Here is a 19,884-nt window from a genome sequence, read left to right as displayed (position 1 = left end):
CCAGGACATGGAAGCAACCTAAGTGTCCACTGACAGATGAATGGATAAAGAAGATGTGGCACATATATACAATGGAATATTACTTGGCCATAAAAAGAAACAAAATTTGTAGTGAAGTGGATGGACCTAGAGTCTGTCATACAGAGTGAAGTAAGTCAGAAAGAGAAAAACAAATACCGTATGCTAACACATATATATGGAATGTACAAGAAGAAAATGGTTCTGAAGAACCCAGGGGCAGGACTTGAATAAAGATGCAGACATAGAGAATAGATTTGAGGACACGGGGAGAGAGAAGGGTAAACTGGATGAAGTGAGAGAGTAGCATTGACGTATATACGCTACCTAATGTAAAATGGATAGCTAGTGGGAAGCAGCTGCATAGCACAGGGAGATCAGCTCGGTGCTTTGTCACCACCTAGAGGGGTGGGATAGGGAAGGTGGCAGGGAGACACAAGAGGGAGGGGATATGGGGATAAATGTATATGTATAGTTGATTCACTCTGTTATACGGCAGAAACTAACATGACATTGTAAAACAATTATACTCCAATAAAGATGTTAAAAAAATGTTAGTAACTCACACATGAACCTCTCTAAATCAACTCTCATTTCATTTGCAGAAAGACAGTTTTGAAACTTGATTTCTAAGGATTTAACAATAAGTAAGCTCACTGCTCTCAGGATCACATGAGATAGACTAGGGACATGCTCACATTAATATATCTTAACGTAATGTTTTTCAAACAAATACCACTGTATATTTTTAATGTCACATAAATGAGAAAAAATATCCTCTGATGTGAATTAATATACATGAATGCAAAGAAAGTCAACAGAAATTTACAGAGATTGATAAACTGGAATAAAGTAATGAAAACTTTAAAAAAATAGCTTTATATGAAAATTATAATATGTTCTTAAAATGAAGAGAAAGAAACTCACATAATTAAAAAGTGAACTGGTTTGGCTGCAGATATTTCAATCAGAAGGACACATTTTAGTAGATAAAATTATGTTAGATCCTCATGTATACTCATCTTGCAGGTGTGACTATTTGGATATATAATATATTGAGATGAAAATATTCAACATATGTAGTTAAGATACATGGATTAGCCTCAAATTCAATTCCTTTCATCTAGATTTGTTGTGGGAGATAAATAAGTGATAACTATTCAAATGCTTGAGTAATGAGAATTCAAGTCAACAGTTTCTTTTGATACTACTTATTCTCCAAAAGCCCAATTGGGTCATGAAATTTCAAAACAAACCAAACAAAAAAAATTTATACGTTGCTTACATGAGGGAAATCTATGGACCTTTTGAACATGTCAGTAATGTGCTTCATTGTGAGAAGCAGAATTCTTCAAATTGCACAATGTTTTTTATGGTTGGTATTTAAACATAAGCTTTTGGCTTAGGTTGACTCATGGGGCAATCCCACCTCATCTCAATGGGTTTTATTTAAAGCAACGCAGAGATTTTTTGGTTGAATCTTGCTGCTTTTTGTTGTTGTTGAATCTTGTTTTCATAGGTCTAAATCTCCCATTTAATCAGTTTCACAGTAGCTTCTTTGTACTGCTGAGAAATCATATATAAATTTTCCTCTCTGTTTTTATTTTTCTCTTCTATTTAAAGTGAAAGATTTGTGAACCTTATTAAAATAGGATTTATCCATTCACTTCTGCTTTATTCAACTACCTGTGCTACTTTGTGATATGGAAGTTGCTTAGTTGCTTTTATACTTTGGGTGCAAGTATCATATTTAAGATCATATAAAGATGTGGTAGGCCATTTGCTTGGTGTTCCATGGAATGAAATCTTTAAGAAACCAGAAATAAACACAATTATTATCAGTATAAGTTCTCTGCCAAGAAACAGAAAAAAGATTCTTGAATAAGAAAAAAATACTCTGAGCGGGTGATACCATGGTCTGTGATCCATATTTGTGCTGAATTAGATGTTGCTGATGATCTAAATCAAACAATTTTTCAACAGATTTGAAATCTAAGTTTTTTAATCATAAAGATTTGTTTACATTGATTTCTCTATATTCTTCTATTCAGTCATCCCAATGGTAATGATCTATATTTGGGAATCAAAGTTAAAAGTCAAAACATAAGCCAAGAAAAAAAACAGGAGTAGGAAAATTTGCCTGTTACCTCAGTAACTGATTATCTAAGCATCCAAAGTTAAGGTTTAAATATTATTAAAATGGGATTAATTTTCCCCTCTTCTAAAACCACCTTCTTATCACAATCTATACTTAGATTGTGTTAATTTATATGTTGACCTCTGTAGAGTTGGTTGCCTGTCTGTTATAAAATAGGTTTTATAAGGACAGATACTTTGTCTGTTGTGGACTGTACTATACCACTGGCATTTAGCACAGTACCTGGCACCCGGCAAATGTTTGTTACAGTTGAGTGCACAAATGGCTTAGGATAATGGTGCCATAAACCAGGCACTATCTGTGTTTGCAGACCATAACCCAAAGTCCTAGGTTGGACAGGCATTTAAAGCTCACCAGTCCAATTCCCAATGAAGAATTCTACACGTCGTGTAATTAAAATATTGTCATATGGATTTTGCTCCTTGGAGCAACAGAAATGAAGACACTACTGTAACTGCTTGAGACAACTATCATTGCTTCTGCTGTCTCCTATTGTTTTCTCTCTGACTAAAGCACCAGAATTTCATTCTGCTCACTCTCTTTTGAGTTCTCTGGTGTGATCCTCTAGTGTTTCAATGCTTGACTGTGAGAGGAAAGAGTCCTTGCTTTTAGATACACTATGTTGCTGGATTCAGTTAATACAGGTGACTGATTACGAAGTCCACTAGGTGATTAAGTCTGGCTGGAACCAGAAATGGAAAATCTTAAGAAAAACCTTTATCAGGGTTCCACAGTGGAGAAACACCAACTCTGAATGGCTTTACAGTGTTACAAGTGTAGATAATAGAAACTAAAAACGTTATTAAAAGGAGTATAGAAGTTTTCCATTTCTATCAAGACATCTAAATTTCTGATTTCTTTGGCTCTCTGATTAGGAAAAAAGTACATCTTTACATATTTATATATAAAAGATACAAATAACTGTTTGACTATAAAGTTTCCAAAGTTATTTATAATTTTAAAAAAGTACTTGATAATGCAAATGCCTCTCTTATTGGTTTACTTTAAGAATGAGGAAAAAGTGAATGATTAGAGAAGAATTCATTTTGAAAAGTCATCTACTTAAGATGACTCTGGAGGAGTAAACATAAGCTTCTTTAAAATAAGCATGATTATGAGACAACAAATAACAAACTAAAGTCTGAACACATTCACACTGAGAAAGAATTCTAGCCCCTGACGTGCAGCTAGAACCTGGTGTTGCTGCAGGCTGATCTGATGCTCGCAGTCATGCCGCGGAGTTCCCCTGTTGAACATAAACTGACTTAGAGAACATCAACATCAGACGCGGCAACCCCATGAGCATGATGGATCTAGACAAAAATAAGACCAGTGTGTAATCACGCTTGAACACGGACTAAACATGAACATTGTCTAAACCATGAAACACCAAACACTTCATTCTCCCATATGGTATGTGTGACTGTTGCTCTAGAGCTGAAGGATTTAGTCTTCCCTTCTTCTAGATAAGATTAATACATCCATTCATAGAATTACCCCACCTCCTGAGAATATCCAGTCCAGACCAGAGCCCCACATCCTTAAACTCTCCCCCAGATCACTTAACATGATCCCAAATTCTTTAACAAGAATATAGCATTTTCTAACACTCTCTGAGTCATCCCATGGTTCCCATGGCAAGTGTTGTCTCTCACTGCTGTGGATAATAAACCTAACTTGTTCACCTACAGCTGTAACACTGGTGGGCTTTGGCTGGAGAGCACTAGCAGCAGATAGGTGCCTTGGACACTTTTGGTACGATGGTGCTTGTGGTAAGGGTAGGAGTGAATAACCCTCTTACAGTTTTAACTGACACCATCTTCCTAGCTAACACTGGGAGATGTTTGAGCCATTTGCACTGCCCAAGTGCTCTACACTTAAAGCGTATCTAACGCATGTAAAGACAGATTTCTACAATAGTTAAAGCAGATTGTGTGTTACCTCCAAGGATTACTAGTTGTGCAGTTCACTCTTAACGGAGAGTCCTTTTAAATAACAAATTCTCCTAGTGCTTTTGAAGTGTGATTGATTATCAGAAATTTGATTTAAGAGAAACTTTTCATGAACACATTGAAAGCAGAATACAGCTGTAAGGGGAAATATTAGAACTTGTTGGTCTAGACAGTAATTCGATTTGCATTCATTTTTTAGTATCTAGATGCACTATTCTAAACTTAATTAAAGCCAACAGGGAAAAAATTCACTTGAAGAAAGGATGTTTCTTAAGGGCCCATGTGAAATATGAAAACACTTCTGATTTTTTAGACGAACATTTTATCACCTGAGGTAGAGAGAAAAATGCACTTTTTCTGTATTTCCCAGAGAATAAGTTGGCATAAAACATTTTTAGTAATTCAGTTTTTAAAGATAAACAATTCCTATTTTCTTTCCTATGTATCTTAGTTCTTTTTCAATGTTATGTAACAACAAGACACTCTTCACAGCAGATGCCTTGTATGAATGAAACTGGCTTTAAAAAATTCTATTAGATCTTGCTTTACAAGGATTTTACTGGAAATATGTATATATTTTTAATATTGCTGAAAATGCTTCATTGCTGTAAAATGGTTTCCTTTCAAATTGTTGCCATTGTTTCTGACAGAAGCTCACCAGCCAGAAAGAGCCACATTTCTGCTCTTTTCTGCTATAATATACCTGATGAAGAAGTGAATTCTCATGGAATCTATGCAAAACTTGGTCACTGGATTTCATTCATCGTATGAATGGCGAAATACAATGTTTTAAAATTTTAATCGCAATTTCTACCTGCCTTTACTGTCACAAAAATAACCATACAGTTCACCTGAGTGAGCCTTTAAAATGTAAGAATAGAAATGGCAAGGTGAACCTCTTAAGTTTCATTTCTATTTAAGGTCAATATTGTGTTCTGAGGAGGTGGCTGAAGGTAGTGGTGACTTGAAGAATACCTAGGATGGCAAAGGTGCATGGAAGTAGCTGGTACATGGTGCACAAATGCCTTGGGGGGAAGCATAACTTGGTTCACGTATGCAATCGTTTGTGCCTTGAACTTCCTCTACCTTTATGTTCCCATTTTTTTCAGATAAATTTATTTATTTAAAAGTGATTTCAACTAATGATTTAAATAAAGTAATTTAACCAGTGATTTAAACTAGTCATGCTAGAACATCTGGAGATTATCATTACCAGTTTTTTATTTCATCTTAAGAAAATGATACTTTTAATCTTAGTTTTGAAGAACATAGTTTTTTTTTAAATTAATTAATTAATTTAATTTTGGCTGCATTGGGTCTTCGTTGCTACACGTGGGCTTTCTCTAGTTGCGGCGAGCAGGGGCTACTCTTCACTGTGGTGTATGGGCTTCTCGTTGCAGTGGCTTCTCTTGTTGTGGAGCACAGGCTCTAGGCGTGTGGGCTTCAGTAGTTGTGGCACTCAGGCTCAGCAGCTGTGCCTTGCAGGCTCTAGAGCGCAGGCTCAGTAGTGGCGCATGGGCTTAGTTGCTCCACGGCATGTGGGATCTCCCGGACCAGGGCTCGAACCTGTGTCCCCTGCATTGGCAGGCGGATTCTTAACCACTGCGCCACCAGAGAAGTCCTAGAACATGGATTCTTAAACTGCTGTTTGAAGATGAAGTCTTCAAATCAACTAGTCCAATGGTTTACAACATCATTTTAGAGACAGAACCCATTCTTTTGTTAAAGCTCATTTGACATCCCCAAATGTAAAATACATAACATCAGAACTTACACATTATTTATATGTATTGAAGTAGGAGAAAGAGACATAAAGCTCTTCCTGCTCCAATATCCTGTTTATTCCCTCTCTCCTTCCCTAGCTGGGTAGTCACTGAGGCATTCTATGAAATTCTATGATCTTCAGGAACGTGGGTAGGAAACTTCAGAGGATAAAGGCCTTCATTGTATCAGGGAAGTGATTCAGTTCTTTCAAGAAGAATTCAGTTTTTTGAGAGGCAACAGCCATTGAATGATAAAGATTGAACCCGATACAAACACCTTCATTCCAAGCCTGGTTGTTTTCGATAAATCTTATTACACATTAGTGTAATTCTTTAATCATTAGGTCATTTTTAGAAAAATAAGGTGCATGTCAGAAGGAATTGAACAGTATTTCCATTTGAGTAGAAAAGAGAATTATGAGGATGATTTATACTCTTGTTCTTAAAATCTTCTATTGTATTTCTTCTTGAAATTATAACTATAATTACTTTGAAACCAACATACAATCAGTTGCCTATATCATACAATCTGCTTGTCGAGCAGACTTTGATATGGGACCATAAGAACAAGTTAAGATCTCATAAAATAAAATTTTTGCTTCATGTCTCACTCTAACTACTACTAACATATTTAGTAAAGAAAATAATAAATTGGTGTCTTTGCACAGCTAGCTGCTTCTCATCCTTCAGGGACCAAGTTAAATTTCATTTCCTCAGAGAGGCCCTTCTGCAGGTTCTGCTTGTCATCTTCTCCAATGACATTTGTTTACTTCCTATAAATGAAATAATCCAGATTTATCCTTTTTTTTTTAAAGGGCTTCAAACGCTTGTTTTTTTTAAAAAAATAATTAATTAATTTTATTTATTTTTGGCTGTGTTGGGTCTTCATTTCTGTGCGAGGGCTTTCTCTAGTTGTGGCAAGCAGGGGCCACCCTTCATCGTGGTGCGCGGGCCTCTCACTGTTGTGGCCTCTCTTGTTGCGGAGCACAGGCTCCAGACGCGCAGGCTCAGTAATTGTGGCTCACGGGCCTAGTTGCTCTGTGGCATGTGGGATCTTCCCAGACCAGGGCTCGAACCCGTGTCCCCTGCATTAGCGGGCAGATTCTCAACCACTGTGCCACCAGGGAAGCCCCAGATTTATCCTTTTTGTATGTGCTTCCTTAGTATTTATCTTTCTGTACATCTATACTGTAAACTCCATCATACCAGAGTTCATGTCTTTTGTTCTTGGTCATTTTTGTATCGTTAGCAACTAGTATATTTCCTGTCACATGGCAGGTCCTCAATACATAATTATTGAACAATAAATGAATATATTATATAGATGGCTATCTCATGTGTGTAAATTGATCATATATAACGCTTTCTAAGATGCACATCACATATATTTATGTACATGCATTCCCAAATTGATACTCAATTTTGAAAAGTTAGAGTTGTACACGTTCCTACACTTGTTAGTGGCAATTTTTGGATGATATCTTGATGTGCATTTGTGGTGCTTATATTCACTTACAGAGTTCAGTGAACAAACTTCATGAGGAAATATTCAGCCATATGCTGCTTCAGAATTGCAGTAAGAGTGTGACTAATCTCCGCAGCTCTTTCTTTCAATAACTCTGAATTTCCAAATGGTTCAGTTACTTTCATTTTAGGTTTCATTTTTGGCTTTCTCTCCAATTGCCGCAAAATTACAAGGAAAGATTGGACATAAATAGAATGTTTTCTATCCCTTGGGTACTTATAACTTTGAAAATAATAATGTACAAAAATTACTGGATTATGTTTAATAAACAGCTTAGAGTGTTCTAATCAATCAAGTAATCAATTTAGCATCTCTTTATTGAGACCCCCATATGGGCAGCACTGTGATACAGACACATAAATATATAAACAAAGGTCCTTTCCTTTAGAGAATATAGTATCTATTAATGATAAATATCATCCTACAAACCAATTCATTAATTGCTTAAGCCAACTAGCACTAATTATGTGTGTAATCGAGGTAACTGAAAAAAATGAATGATCACTGTGTGCTGGAATGATGATGAAAGGTTTAATGGAAGTTAGATTTAATCTTAACTTTGAGGGATGGGAAGTATTTGGAGAGGTTCTGGCCTTTTGGCTTTTTCAGGACCTGGTAAGGGTGGGAGGGAGCAATGCACAAAAGTTCAAGCTTCCAAGGTTAACGCAGACAAAGAGGGTTGGTTGAATATGGTAGACCCAGCATTCTGAGAAGGAGAGAGAAATGAATGGGTGTTTTTAGGATAAGAAAAGTTTATGGAAGACCTAAAATGTGCAACAGTCTCATGTAGTACGTAATAGGGAAGCATCTTTTATCCCTAAGTAATTCAGTGATGGGATGCAAAATGTATTTTTAGAAAAATTAATGTGGCAGTGATACGCAGAATTAATTTAAAATCAAAAATGGAGTTAGGGAGAGGAAAATAAAAATATATGCTTAACTATTTTCTCAATACGTTCTAGTTTTTTAAAAACACTCTTTAGTCATCCAAGACATAATTTCTGACTAGAAAAATATACGAATCACTCACAGCTTAAATATGACAAGGTGTGTACTAAACAAATCCCAAATTGCAGATGTATAATTTAGAGACATTTTTGTTTATGAAGATATATCTATTTAAGTACTTCTTACCTACAGTTATATTGAAACAAAACACTCATAGACATCTCTGTGACAGCTCTATGTAGATGAAATGTTTTCATTAGGTTTATAATAATAAACTAAACTCAGAACAAATTCATAGAGTGTGTTTAATGGTAGGAGATGAAATGAGAAGAAATTCATAACAATATCTCAGTAGCATTCAAATTGAACAGTAGATAGCAAGTGGGTGATTACCATTGATCTACTTCATATGCACGTACAACAGATATTATCTTTAAACACCTCCAAAATTATGTTTCTTGCTGAAATCCACAATCAATAGCTTTAAAAATACTGAAGATTTGATACGAGGGACGGAAAGCTGCTGGTAGCATCTGGGGCGTGTCGGGAGGAGAATGAGCATTTCCAAAGGTGATAAAAAACAGTTCAGTCAATTTGTTCTTGGATTTAATTCCAGGATTTAAATGTAATTTTTTTTTTAAAAAAAAAGCTACATTAGATTTAGCGACATCAACAGCTAGGATGATTTTATTCCCAGGATTAACCAGTTACCTATCTATCCAGCTAAGCAAACCAGAAACCCAGGACTCATTCTGGATGTGTTTTTTATTTGCACAGCCCACATCCATTCCCTTATCAAGTGCTGTTGGTTTTACATGTACCACTGTAATCAGTCAGCTTCTCAGTGTCTCCACTGCCTCACCTTTGTCTGAAATAGGATCATGTCTTCTGTGATTATGTACCCTGCATTCATGCTGGCCCTTGTCTGGTCTGTTCACGACATAGCAGCCAGCATGATCTTTTCCATACCTCTCCCCATTCCCACATTTAAATCTTTCCATGACTTCTTATTCTCAGGGAACAATCCAAATCCTTAACAGTGGCTAAAGGCCAAGTGTGTTATTATCACTGCCTGTCTCTGCAGACTCCCTGCTCATTACTCCCTCCCCCAGTCTTGTCCTAAGAGCCGTTCTCTTCCCCCACATGGGTTCTGTGCACATACTGTTTCTTATGTTCGGAAGGCCCTTCTGCCTCCTCTTTTCCTGCCTATTATCCGTTCCTTGAAAATAGCTTCAACATACTTCCTGAGGGAAGACTTCTGTGAACTCCTAGTTTAGAACAAATGATATTACGTGTTATATGATGTCCTAGGATCATGTTTCTTTTATTCAAATCACTCAACTTGTCTATAATTATAAACTTGTCAATGTGACTTTTCATTTTATTGACATTTTATTGATACATTTGTCTCCTGTACTATATTTTGTGTGCCATGAAAGCAGAGGTCATGGCTCCTTTCTCTTACCGTTTTATCCATAACATCGAGCAACATGTCTTGCACACAGTGGGTATCTGATCTGCTTTTACTCCCACATTTATGACTGGTACTTCTTAGATCCACTGACAAGTCCCTTAACCACGAGTCATTGTTTTCCAATCAATAAAATGGGTAATAGCACTAAGTCCCATTTCTGTCAAAATGTTTTCCTTTTGACAGTATGTGCTTAAGCTAAATAGATGCAGTTTGACTCAGGAATTTCCCAAGACCCTCTGACTCATGAATTCCACTCCTAGGTATGAACCCAAAAGAAGTACATACCTATGTCCCCTAGTAAATATGTATAAGAAAATGTTCATTGCAGCATTATCATACTAGCTAAGTTCATAAACAGCCCAAATTTTCATCAAGTACAAAGTGAATAAATAAATCATGATGGATTCATGCAATGAAATATTACCCACGATGAAAATGAAGAAAACAAAAGTGGATGCATCTCATGAGCATAACAATAAGCAAGAGAAGCCAAAAACAAAACAGTACATACTGTGTACTTCCAGTTACGTAAATTTGAAAAATATGCAAAACTAATAGGAGTTAGAATAATGATTAAATTTAAGGGGATACTGACCGGGAGGTGGTGTGGTAAGAGCTACTGAGGTGCTGGTAAAATTCTGTTTCTTGATCTGAATGGTAGTTATGTGGGGGTTTTTATTCTGCAGAAAAATTAATGAGTTTAAAATTCATCACTGTGTCCATTTTCTGTATGTTTGTTATACTTTACTAAAAAGTTTAATGTAAAAAATCCATGATTATAGATAATTCCAAGTCCTAATATAATGGGTAAATATGAGAAAACAGGTTTTATCTAAGGTATGTGAGGATATTTATGAAGATGTTAAAGTAATTTTCTCAAGAAAAGACTATATGAGATGTACAGATTAAGATACTTAAAAATAAACAAGTTATTGTTCTGGATGAAGTAAGCTATTTAAATTTTGAATCATTTCTATGTTGTTATACTATATTAACTAGAAAATGATAATTTATATTTTCAAGATATTAACTTATGTACATTCTCCTGATTGTTAAGTGAGACAAATATTTTTATTGTTTTGCACTTAGACACTGGCTAAACTCTGTAATTATGGCCAACATTAAGTGAGCACTTATTATATGCCAGACATTGGGCCAAATACATTATATACAATATATTATTTAATCTCCATGACAACCATGTACACTTGGCACTATCATTTTCTTCAACTTAAAGAATGAGGAGGGACTTCCCTGGTGGTGCAGTGGTTAAGAATCCACCTGCCAGTGCAGGGGACATGGGTTTGATCCCTGGTCCAGGAAGATCCCACATGCTGCAGAGCAACTAAGCCCATGTGCCACAACAACTGAGCCTATGCTCTAGAGCCCCGCAAACCACAAATACTGAGCTTGTGCACTGCAACTACCTAAGCCCGCATGCTCTGGGGTCCGCGTGCCGCAACTACTGAGCCCGCGTGCTGCAATTACTGAAGCCTGCGTGCCTAGAGCCCGTGCTCTGCAACAAGAGAAGCCACCGCAATGCAAAGCCCACGCGCCGCAACGAAGAGTAGCTTCCACTCACTGCAACTAGAGAAAACCTGCGGGCAGCAACGAAGACCCAACGCAGCCAAAAATTAATAAAATTTTTTAAAAAATGAATGAGGATGCTGAAGTTGAGAACTTAAATACCTTGAGGAAGGTGACAGAATGAATAAGTGATGGAGCACTGAATTGAACTGAAATTGACGGTTCTAGTTCCAGTATCTTAACTGTTACTCTGGCTCTCAACAGATGCTGAATAAACTCATCAATATTTGTTTAATATAAGAAATAAACTGAAAAATTTTTGCATAGTTATATTTGTTAAAGACTTTCTTACACTGCCTAAGAGATAGGCCCTTGCAATCTAAGTGTTTACATGACTAGACCACTTATGAATTTTAGGGATTTAAACTAATGTAATTTTTAGTTCAGCCAGAATAGAATAGCTAGAGCTGACAAGATCTTTAAGAATATGGGCAAAGCGAAGACAACCTATGGGATGGGAGAAAATATTGTATGTGATGTGACCAAGAAGGGATTAATTTCCAAAGTATACAAACAGCTCATACAGTTTAATATCAGAAAAACAAACATTCCAATCAAAATGTGGGAAGAAGACTTAAATAGACATTTCTCCATAGAAGACATATAGATGGCCAACAGACACATGAAAAGATGCTCAGTATCACTAATTATTAGAGAAATGCAAATCAAAACCACAATAAGGTATCACCTCACATGGGTTGGTGAAGCCACTATGGAGAACGGTATGGAGGTTCCTTAAAAAACTAAAAATAGAGTTACCATATGATCCACAGATCTCATTCCTGGGCATAAGTCCAGAGAAAACCCTAACTTGAAAGATACATGCACCCTGGCGTTCACAGCAGCACTATTTACAATGGCCAAGACATGGAAGCAACCTAAATGTCCAATGACAGATGAATGGATAAAGAAGATGTGATATATATATATATATATATATATATATGCAATGTATATATATGTATGTATGTATATGGAATATTACTCAGCCAGAAAACAGAAAGAAATAATGCCATTTGCAGCAACACTGGTGGACCTAGAAATTATCATACTAAATACGAAGTAAGTCAGATAGAGACAGATATTATATGATATCACTTATATGTGGAATTCAAAAAATGATACAAATGAACTTATTTACCAACAGAAATAGACTCACAGACATAGAAAATAAACTTATGGTTACCAAAGGGGAAAGATGGGGGAAGGGATAAATTTGGAATTTGGGATTAACAGATATACACTACTATATGTAAAATAGATAAGCAACAAGGTCCTTTTGTATAGCACAGGGAACTATATTCAATATCTTGTAATAACCTACAATGGAAAAGAACCTGTAAAAGAATATTATATATAACTGAATCACTTTTCTGTACACCTGAAACACTGTAAATCAACAATACTTCAATAAAAAAAAATTTTTTTAAAGAATTTAAAAAAGAATATGGGCAAAGCTATAAAAGAATCCCAATGTTTCTCTAAAAATGAGAAATAATATTTATCTGACTCGTGCTACTACATTTTATGAACAGAATAAGAAAATAAATTATATATTTGAATAATGAGTAAATATAATTTATCAAATTGCTAAATCTTAGTAGCCTGTTATAGAATTAATAGCCTATTTTTCAGAGCAAGTATTTTATGTCTGTAAATGTACTCATTATATAAATTTTGGTATACTCCCACCAAATAACTTTTATAATGATACATCTGAAATATATAAAATAGTTAGTACTCTTCAATAATTTTTGCAACTGAAGCAAACTATTTAAAATCTCCATGTAATCTACAAATGATTAGGAGCATAAAAAGACACAGAGAGAATAAAACTGGATGCATTTGCAAAAGATTTGTTAGCTCTAACTTTATAATCAATCATATTTTTTATCCCGGAGAACATTCCAAAATGAAGTAAAATAATTTGTTAAGTTTTCAACTGTAAGAAGTTATTTATAACTGCTTGTATAAAAAATAACTATAAAATATTTATTAGAAGGTGAAAACTGCCAACAATGATAGTACAGTGATCTGTGTTGATATTAATGCAAAAATAATAGTAACTTTCTACTGAAAGTTTCCTCCAATTAAATAGGGGGAAAAAATCACATGAGCTAAAATAGTTACAGATAATGCCTTGCAGGCACTGAAGACAATAACAGTTAATGTGACTTTCAGAAATAAATCTTGGGAATTCCCTGGCGGTCCAGCGGTTAGGACTCCTCGCTTTCACTGCTGAGGGTGCGGGTTCAGTCCCTTGTTGGGGAACTGAGATCCCACAAGCCAAGCTGTGCAGTGCAGCCAAAAAAAAAAAAGAAACAAATCTCCTAATTCTGATTTTCTTTCAATTTGCTATTGATCCATAAGTCCCCTTGGATTTAATGAACAACCAGTATTCATGCTAATAATCAACATATTTCCATCATTATCTCTAAGGAGTGAACTAGCCCTATCGTCCTATCATTGCTAATAGAATATATCATATATGTGTGTATGTATATATATATATGTATATGCACACATATATCATACATTCTACTGAAAAATTATTTCAATATTTCCTTGACTACATTGATAAATCAGGAAGCTAAAAACTTCAAACAAAATGGCATTATTTTATTTCATTATATTATAAGCTTGGTTTCGTATCAGGACTAATGTTATTCAGATTCTTACTGTGGCAAAACACTTCAATGAAATTATCTTTACTTTCCTGGAACTCACTTCCCTGGGATTGATGATGTCTGCTGGATGGTAAATAAATTTCAATGACCATGAGTTAAGTGCACAAAATAGATGCTTCAAGGATTCACTGAAGGGAAATTGGGACAAGTATTGCAATCCCTAAGGATGGGATGACTTATCATTCATCTGTCTCTCGGGATAGAGACGTAAAAAAGAGACAGTGTGTTCTGCCTTCTCTTCTTCTTGTAGGTGTTTTGTCTGGAAATAATCACTGTTATTTGATTCAGCATCTGCTGTTAACATTAGAACTTAAAAATCTTGTCACTGATTTCCTCATTCTGAGACCTAGCAGGAAGAAGCGAAACTCTTTCTCTTGTAATCCTTTAATAGAAGCTGAATGTAATAACTACAGTGATGCAGAGATGAGCAAAGTTAGGAGAGACTGCCTACAGAGACTCCCATTCTGGGTCTGGCCAGTTCCTTCCTTATTTATTGTGTGACGTCCGTGAGCTGGAGTCGACTTGAATAGGAGCGTCTTGGCCCTTATTATTCTTCCCACTCACATAACTCTAACTCCTTTTGACCAGCTCATATCTGCCTATCTCTAGCTGATGCCCTTTTGCTCTGCTCATATTTCCAGCATCCCTTTTAGAAGAATGGCACCCAAAGGCTCTCATTCACATCCTTGTTCACGGTATTGCCATTAGGCATAGAAGCTGCTTCCCTTGGAGGGGCTTGGGAATGGAGCCCCCCAGCTGACCCAGAGCCAATGACTACATCGACAGGAGATACAAAAGCTCAGCTATTTGCTTCCAGGCAAAAGAGATTTCCTATGCAATTTGCACTCCCTTGTGGAATCAGACTGTGGCTAGACATCACCTGAAACCACATCCTTACTTAGCTTCTTCCTTTCTCCGGAAAGGAAAGCGCTACTTTAATGAATTTCTAGAATGAGAATCCTCATCTCAGCCTTTCTTTTTTAGGGAATCTGACCTAAGATAATACGTAAATTGTATTTGTATGTCTAAAACCTAGTACAAATGGCATTTTGTCAGCAAATCTTTCACTAATCGCAGAGAAGGAAAAAACTGCTTTCTCTCTGGGAACGCTGTACATTGCTTAGAGCTTTTATTACTTCCTATCATTAATCAGAGCTATCAGTAATGTGGGTTTGCTCCTCACTAGAGTGGGTGCTCCTTGAGACTAGGAAATGGTTACAGCTGTGTCATGTTCACCGCTTCTACCTCTTTTTTTCATGCTGTAATAGGGAAGAACGTTTTGTATTCTATTACAAGTTAATTACTAAAGGGATGTTGCCTATAAGCTTAAATTATCCATAGTGGCCCATATCTGGGAACCCTGCCTTCCAGGTAATGAGCATTAAGCTGAAATACCTTTGTTTAGCTCTCAAGGAACATCCTGACCAGACCCACCTGTGAATGACTGCAGGGAGGAAGAAATTAACACATCCCCTCTGGAGTCTGACCACAACCAGGATATGTTTGACTTTACTCCCTCCTCTTTTAGTATAAAAGAAGCCTGAATTCTGACTCAGGCAAGATGGTTCTTTGGGGGCACGAGCTCACCATCTCTTGGTTTGGCCTGTTGTGTGGCGAACAGTATAAGCTTAGACTCAGTAACAGTGCATCTCAACCTCTTGGTATCTGTCTCTCCTCCAGCCCCCACTGCCTTCCTTTTAGTTCCTCCAGCTCTTTTCTGATTCTAGACCTTTGTTCTTGCTATTCCTTGTGGCTGGCATGTTTTTCCCCTCTGCCTTTTTTACAAGCTGGTTCATACTTCAAGTCTCCCCTTAAAGTCACCCTCTGGCAGATGCATTTTTCCTGACCACCCTGTCCTATAGCTCCTGCCACATTGTTTTCTGTTATACTCATCTGTTTATTTTCTTCAGGCCTTTTGTATTAGTTTCCCACAGCTGTCTTAAAAAAGTACCACTAACTGGTGGCTTAAAACAACAGAAATTTGTACTCTCATAGTTCTGGAACGTAGAAGTCACAAATCAAGTGATGGCAGGGCCAGGCTCTCTTCGAACAGTCAGGGGAGGACCCTTCCCTGACTCTTCCTAGATTCTGGAGGTTGTTGGCATTCTTTGACATTCCTTGGCAGGTGGGCACATCATTCCAATCTCTGTTCTGTCTTCATATGACCTCATCTCTATGTGTCCATGTCTCTACCCAAATTTCCCTCTTTTTATAAAAGCAACAGTAGTATTGGATTTGGGGCCCACCCTGATTCAGTATGATTGAATTAGATGCAGCTTGATTAGAATGAGAACCCATTCAGGGGTTCTCAGCAAACATGAATTTTGGGGGACACTAGTCAACCCAGTACATCTTCTTAACGTTTAACACAATCTCTACTTTTGGGGATTAGTCTCCTGTTTGTTTCTTGTTTGTCTCTTGGCTGTGTCTGCTATGTTCACAGTTGTATCACCTGCTCCTAGATTGAGTACCAGACATATAGTAGGCACTCAATAAATGCTGATTGAATGATTACAAGAAAGCATTTTTCAAGCACCAGTTGATTCCTAAATAAAAATTGTCATACTCACTAGTTATACATGCGATTAGTTGATAATTCAGTGCCTGCATTATAACAAATAACCTTCTGCAGGCATGATTTTTGTCTACCTACTTTTAGAGAAAGAACAGTTCAGTTTCAATCACAAAACACTGAAATTTAAGTGATGACTCATCAGCTTACTGATAAATATCATTAAAAAATCTGCATCTTTTGCTTGGAACTCAATGTTTCTTTGCTTGCATTAAATACACATATTTATATGTCTCTATAAACAATGGAATTTAACCAATAGAAGTAAAGGCAGCTCAAAACATCATAAAGGTCTGTATTCTGGATAAGTTATCAGACATGTCATTGTTAGTTGCCCATAATCTACATATTCAGTCTACTCTGAGTATGAACTTTTTTGGAGAATGTATCTTCTTTCAACACGGAGAATGATTTCATAAATAGACAAGGGCTGTAATTTGCAAAAACAATGAGATGTATTCAGAAGCTCAATGAGGCTGGTGCTAATGAGGGAAAAAACAAACATAAACAAAAACCTTTGCATATAAATGATGTTTCAGCTATTAATTTAAATTAACTTGATGGGATTCAATATATGGTACCACTAGCCTCCAACTTTTAGTTTTTTTAAACAATTCTAAGCCCAAAGGGTATATTCAAGTTAGTACCATCAAGGTCACTGGGTATATACAACACAGAATTAGTTGCATAAAACACATGGATTCAATCCACAGAGCCCAGAGACCTATTGCAAGAGTGTTTGTTGGTACTTGCAAGTAATGGTAGAGCTGTTCAGCTATAGAACCAAGAGTGTAGCTGTGTGACCATTAACAAGTCATATAACCTGTTTATAACTCAGTTTCCTCTTTTATAAACTGGAAATAATCATAGTACTTCCCCATAGGGCTGTTGTGAGGATTTAACAGGTTACTACCTGTAAAATGCTCAAAGCAGTGCCTAGTAATCAGAGCTCATATGAAGCTATTGTGATCATTATATGGCAATAATGATAAATAACATCAGAAGTTATTTTCAACAGTGCAAACATTTTTTATCTTGAGGCAGGATAGGTTTCGAATGTCCATCTGGATAAGACCTTTCTTTTGCTAATAATTATTTTTCTTTTTTCCTCAACTAATTAACTTATTTTTTTCCATTTAGTGAGCATGACTTCAGATCTTTAGTTTCAGTTTTAGCCTTTGGTAAATAATGGTTTTAACTGAGTGGCAAGAGTGAAGAATAACTGTTTCCCTTCCTGGTGTACAACTATCAAGAATTTGGGGTTTCTCAGGTTTACCATGGGGCATCAATGGACTAGCAAATGACATGATAAAACCTGGAAGACAAATGTGAAGTTCCAAATCCGTGAATGGATGTGCCAAAGTAAGATAAATATGATTCGAGGTGAGTACATTTAGGAAGTTCTAAATTTGTAGCTTCCTAACCTTTGTGAAAAGCTTGTGTAGTGGGGGTTGGCAGCCAGATTTAGATTTAGTCTGCAATGCATCTTGACCATGATGGCATGGGATAGCTTCACTCTAACGTTTGCTGGTCAACAGTGTGTCCTCAATGGTATTATTCTGAGAACCCACAACTACTGTGCAAGGGGCTTGGGAGCAAGGGAGAAAACATCGTACAGTGTATTCAGTTCTGTTCTCTCCATCTGGAGCTAGCCTACAGGTTGATTATATTTTAATACTTTTTACATAATATTAGAATGGCACACATTGTCATCGTTTTGATGGGAAGTTTCACTAATCTGGCAGCTATCATGTTTTTACTCCTTGTATTTTTCCCTTTTAGTTCTATTCTTTTCAGCTACAAAGATGAAGTGTTTAATACTAAATGTGGGGGGAAAATAATCATTTCTGATCTTGCCTCCCACCCATTGCTTTTCTTTCAAAAATATTTTTGTACTTTCTTTTGCTTCTATTTTCACGACAATATATTGCATCTAAGCTCTTCCTGCTGTCTTACATTGTTTGTCAATAAATCATCTGAGATTTGCTCCCAAGAGCAAATTTATTTATTTTATGGCATTCGCTTCCAATAGCAATTTGTTACATTTATCCATTCCATTGTTAAACAGTTCTTATTAATGAGAGATTCTTAAACTTAAAGTTTTGAAGGACTTAAGGATCCTCTCACAATTCAGACTATCTTAAATGTAAAAGTTAATTTATTTGACTTATCTAATGCAAAAACCTAGGAATAGATTTCCTGTCTTTAGGCATGGCTAGAACCAGGTGCTCTAAAGATTACCTGGTTTCTTTCTTATTTTTCAAATCTGCTAAATCATTATCAGAGTCATGTGGTCATTTAAAACAGGCTTCCATTCTCTCATGTGCAAATCTGTTGAAAAAGAGATTGCTTCATTCTCACCAGTTTGAACAAAGGCATTGGGCCTGGTTACATTGGTCTAGTGGGTGATATGCCTAGCAATAGGTATTTGAATTGCTGCACCTCACTCAAATATCCACTACAAAACCTTCATCTTTCAGATGGTTATGACTTTTCTCATTGAAGATGTAGGCTTTCCAGCAGTTATCCAATAATTCTAGATAGGCTTTCTTTAAGTCCACAACTAGATGGAAGCTACATCAGCAAAGGCTTGATTATACTATACTATATGCATAGTATATTATATACTATAATATACTGTACTATAATATTTGAGGAATAACACGTGTACATTATAGTATTCTGCTTTTTTGTTATGGTCTTATATTTTTGCATTTAATATGTCATAAATGTGTTTATAATATTAATGATAATTGTAAGCTATTTTTTAATTGGTAAAAATGGCCAACTACTTTGTTTCATCATGGTGTATTCTATGGGAGTCCGAATAGTCTTTGGATTCAGACTTTTGAGAGTCAAATTTCAAAGTCAAACAAATTTGTTGGAGAGTCAAACAAATTTCTGTTTGTTAAGCTCCCTAAATATCTGTCTGTCATCAGAAAAATGGACACAAAATTACTGGGATTAAATCACTAATTGAGATAGTGACTGAAAAGGATCAATGTGGTATGTATAATTTTCTGGCTTAGATTTTATGCCATGCTTCCCAAGGACCATTCCTCTACTTCGAATATATGAATTCTTCATAGTTTCCACTTATAACCAGTATAGATATCTAAGGTACAAATCTGAATCAGATCAAAAAGTTTATAATTTTAGAAGAATGTTCGTGGTTGAGTAACGTGTACTTTTGCTGTGAT

The sequence above is a fragment of the Lagenorhynchus albirostris genome, chromosome 10 (assembly GCF_949774975.1).
Source record: "Lagenorhynchus albirostris chromosome 10, mLagAlb1.1, whole genome shotgun sequence".
In the NCBI taxonomy this organism is placed as follows: Eukaryota; Metazoa; Chordata; class Mammalia; order Artiodactyla; family Delphinidae; genus Lagenorhynchus; species Lagenorhynchus albirostris.
This window is presented reverse-complemented; position numbering follows the sequence as displayed.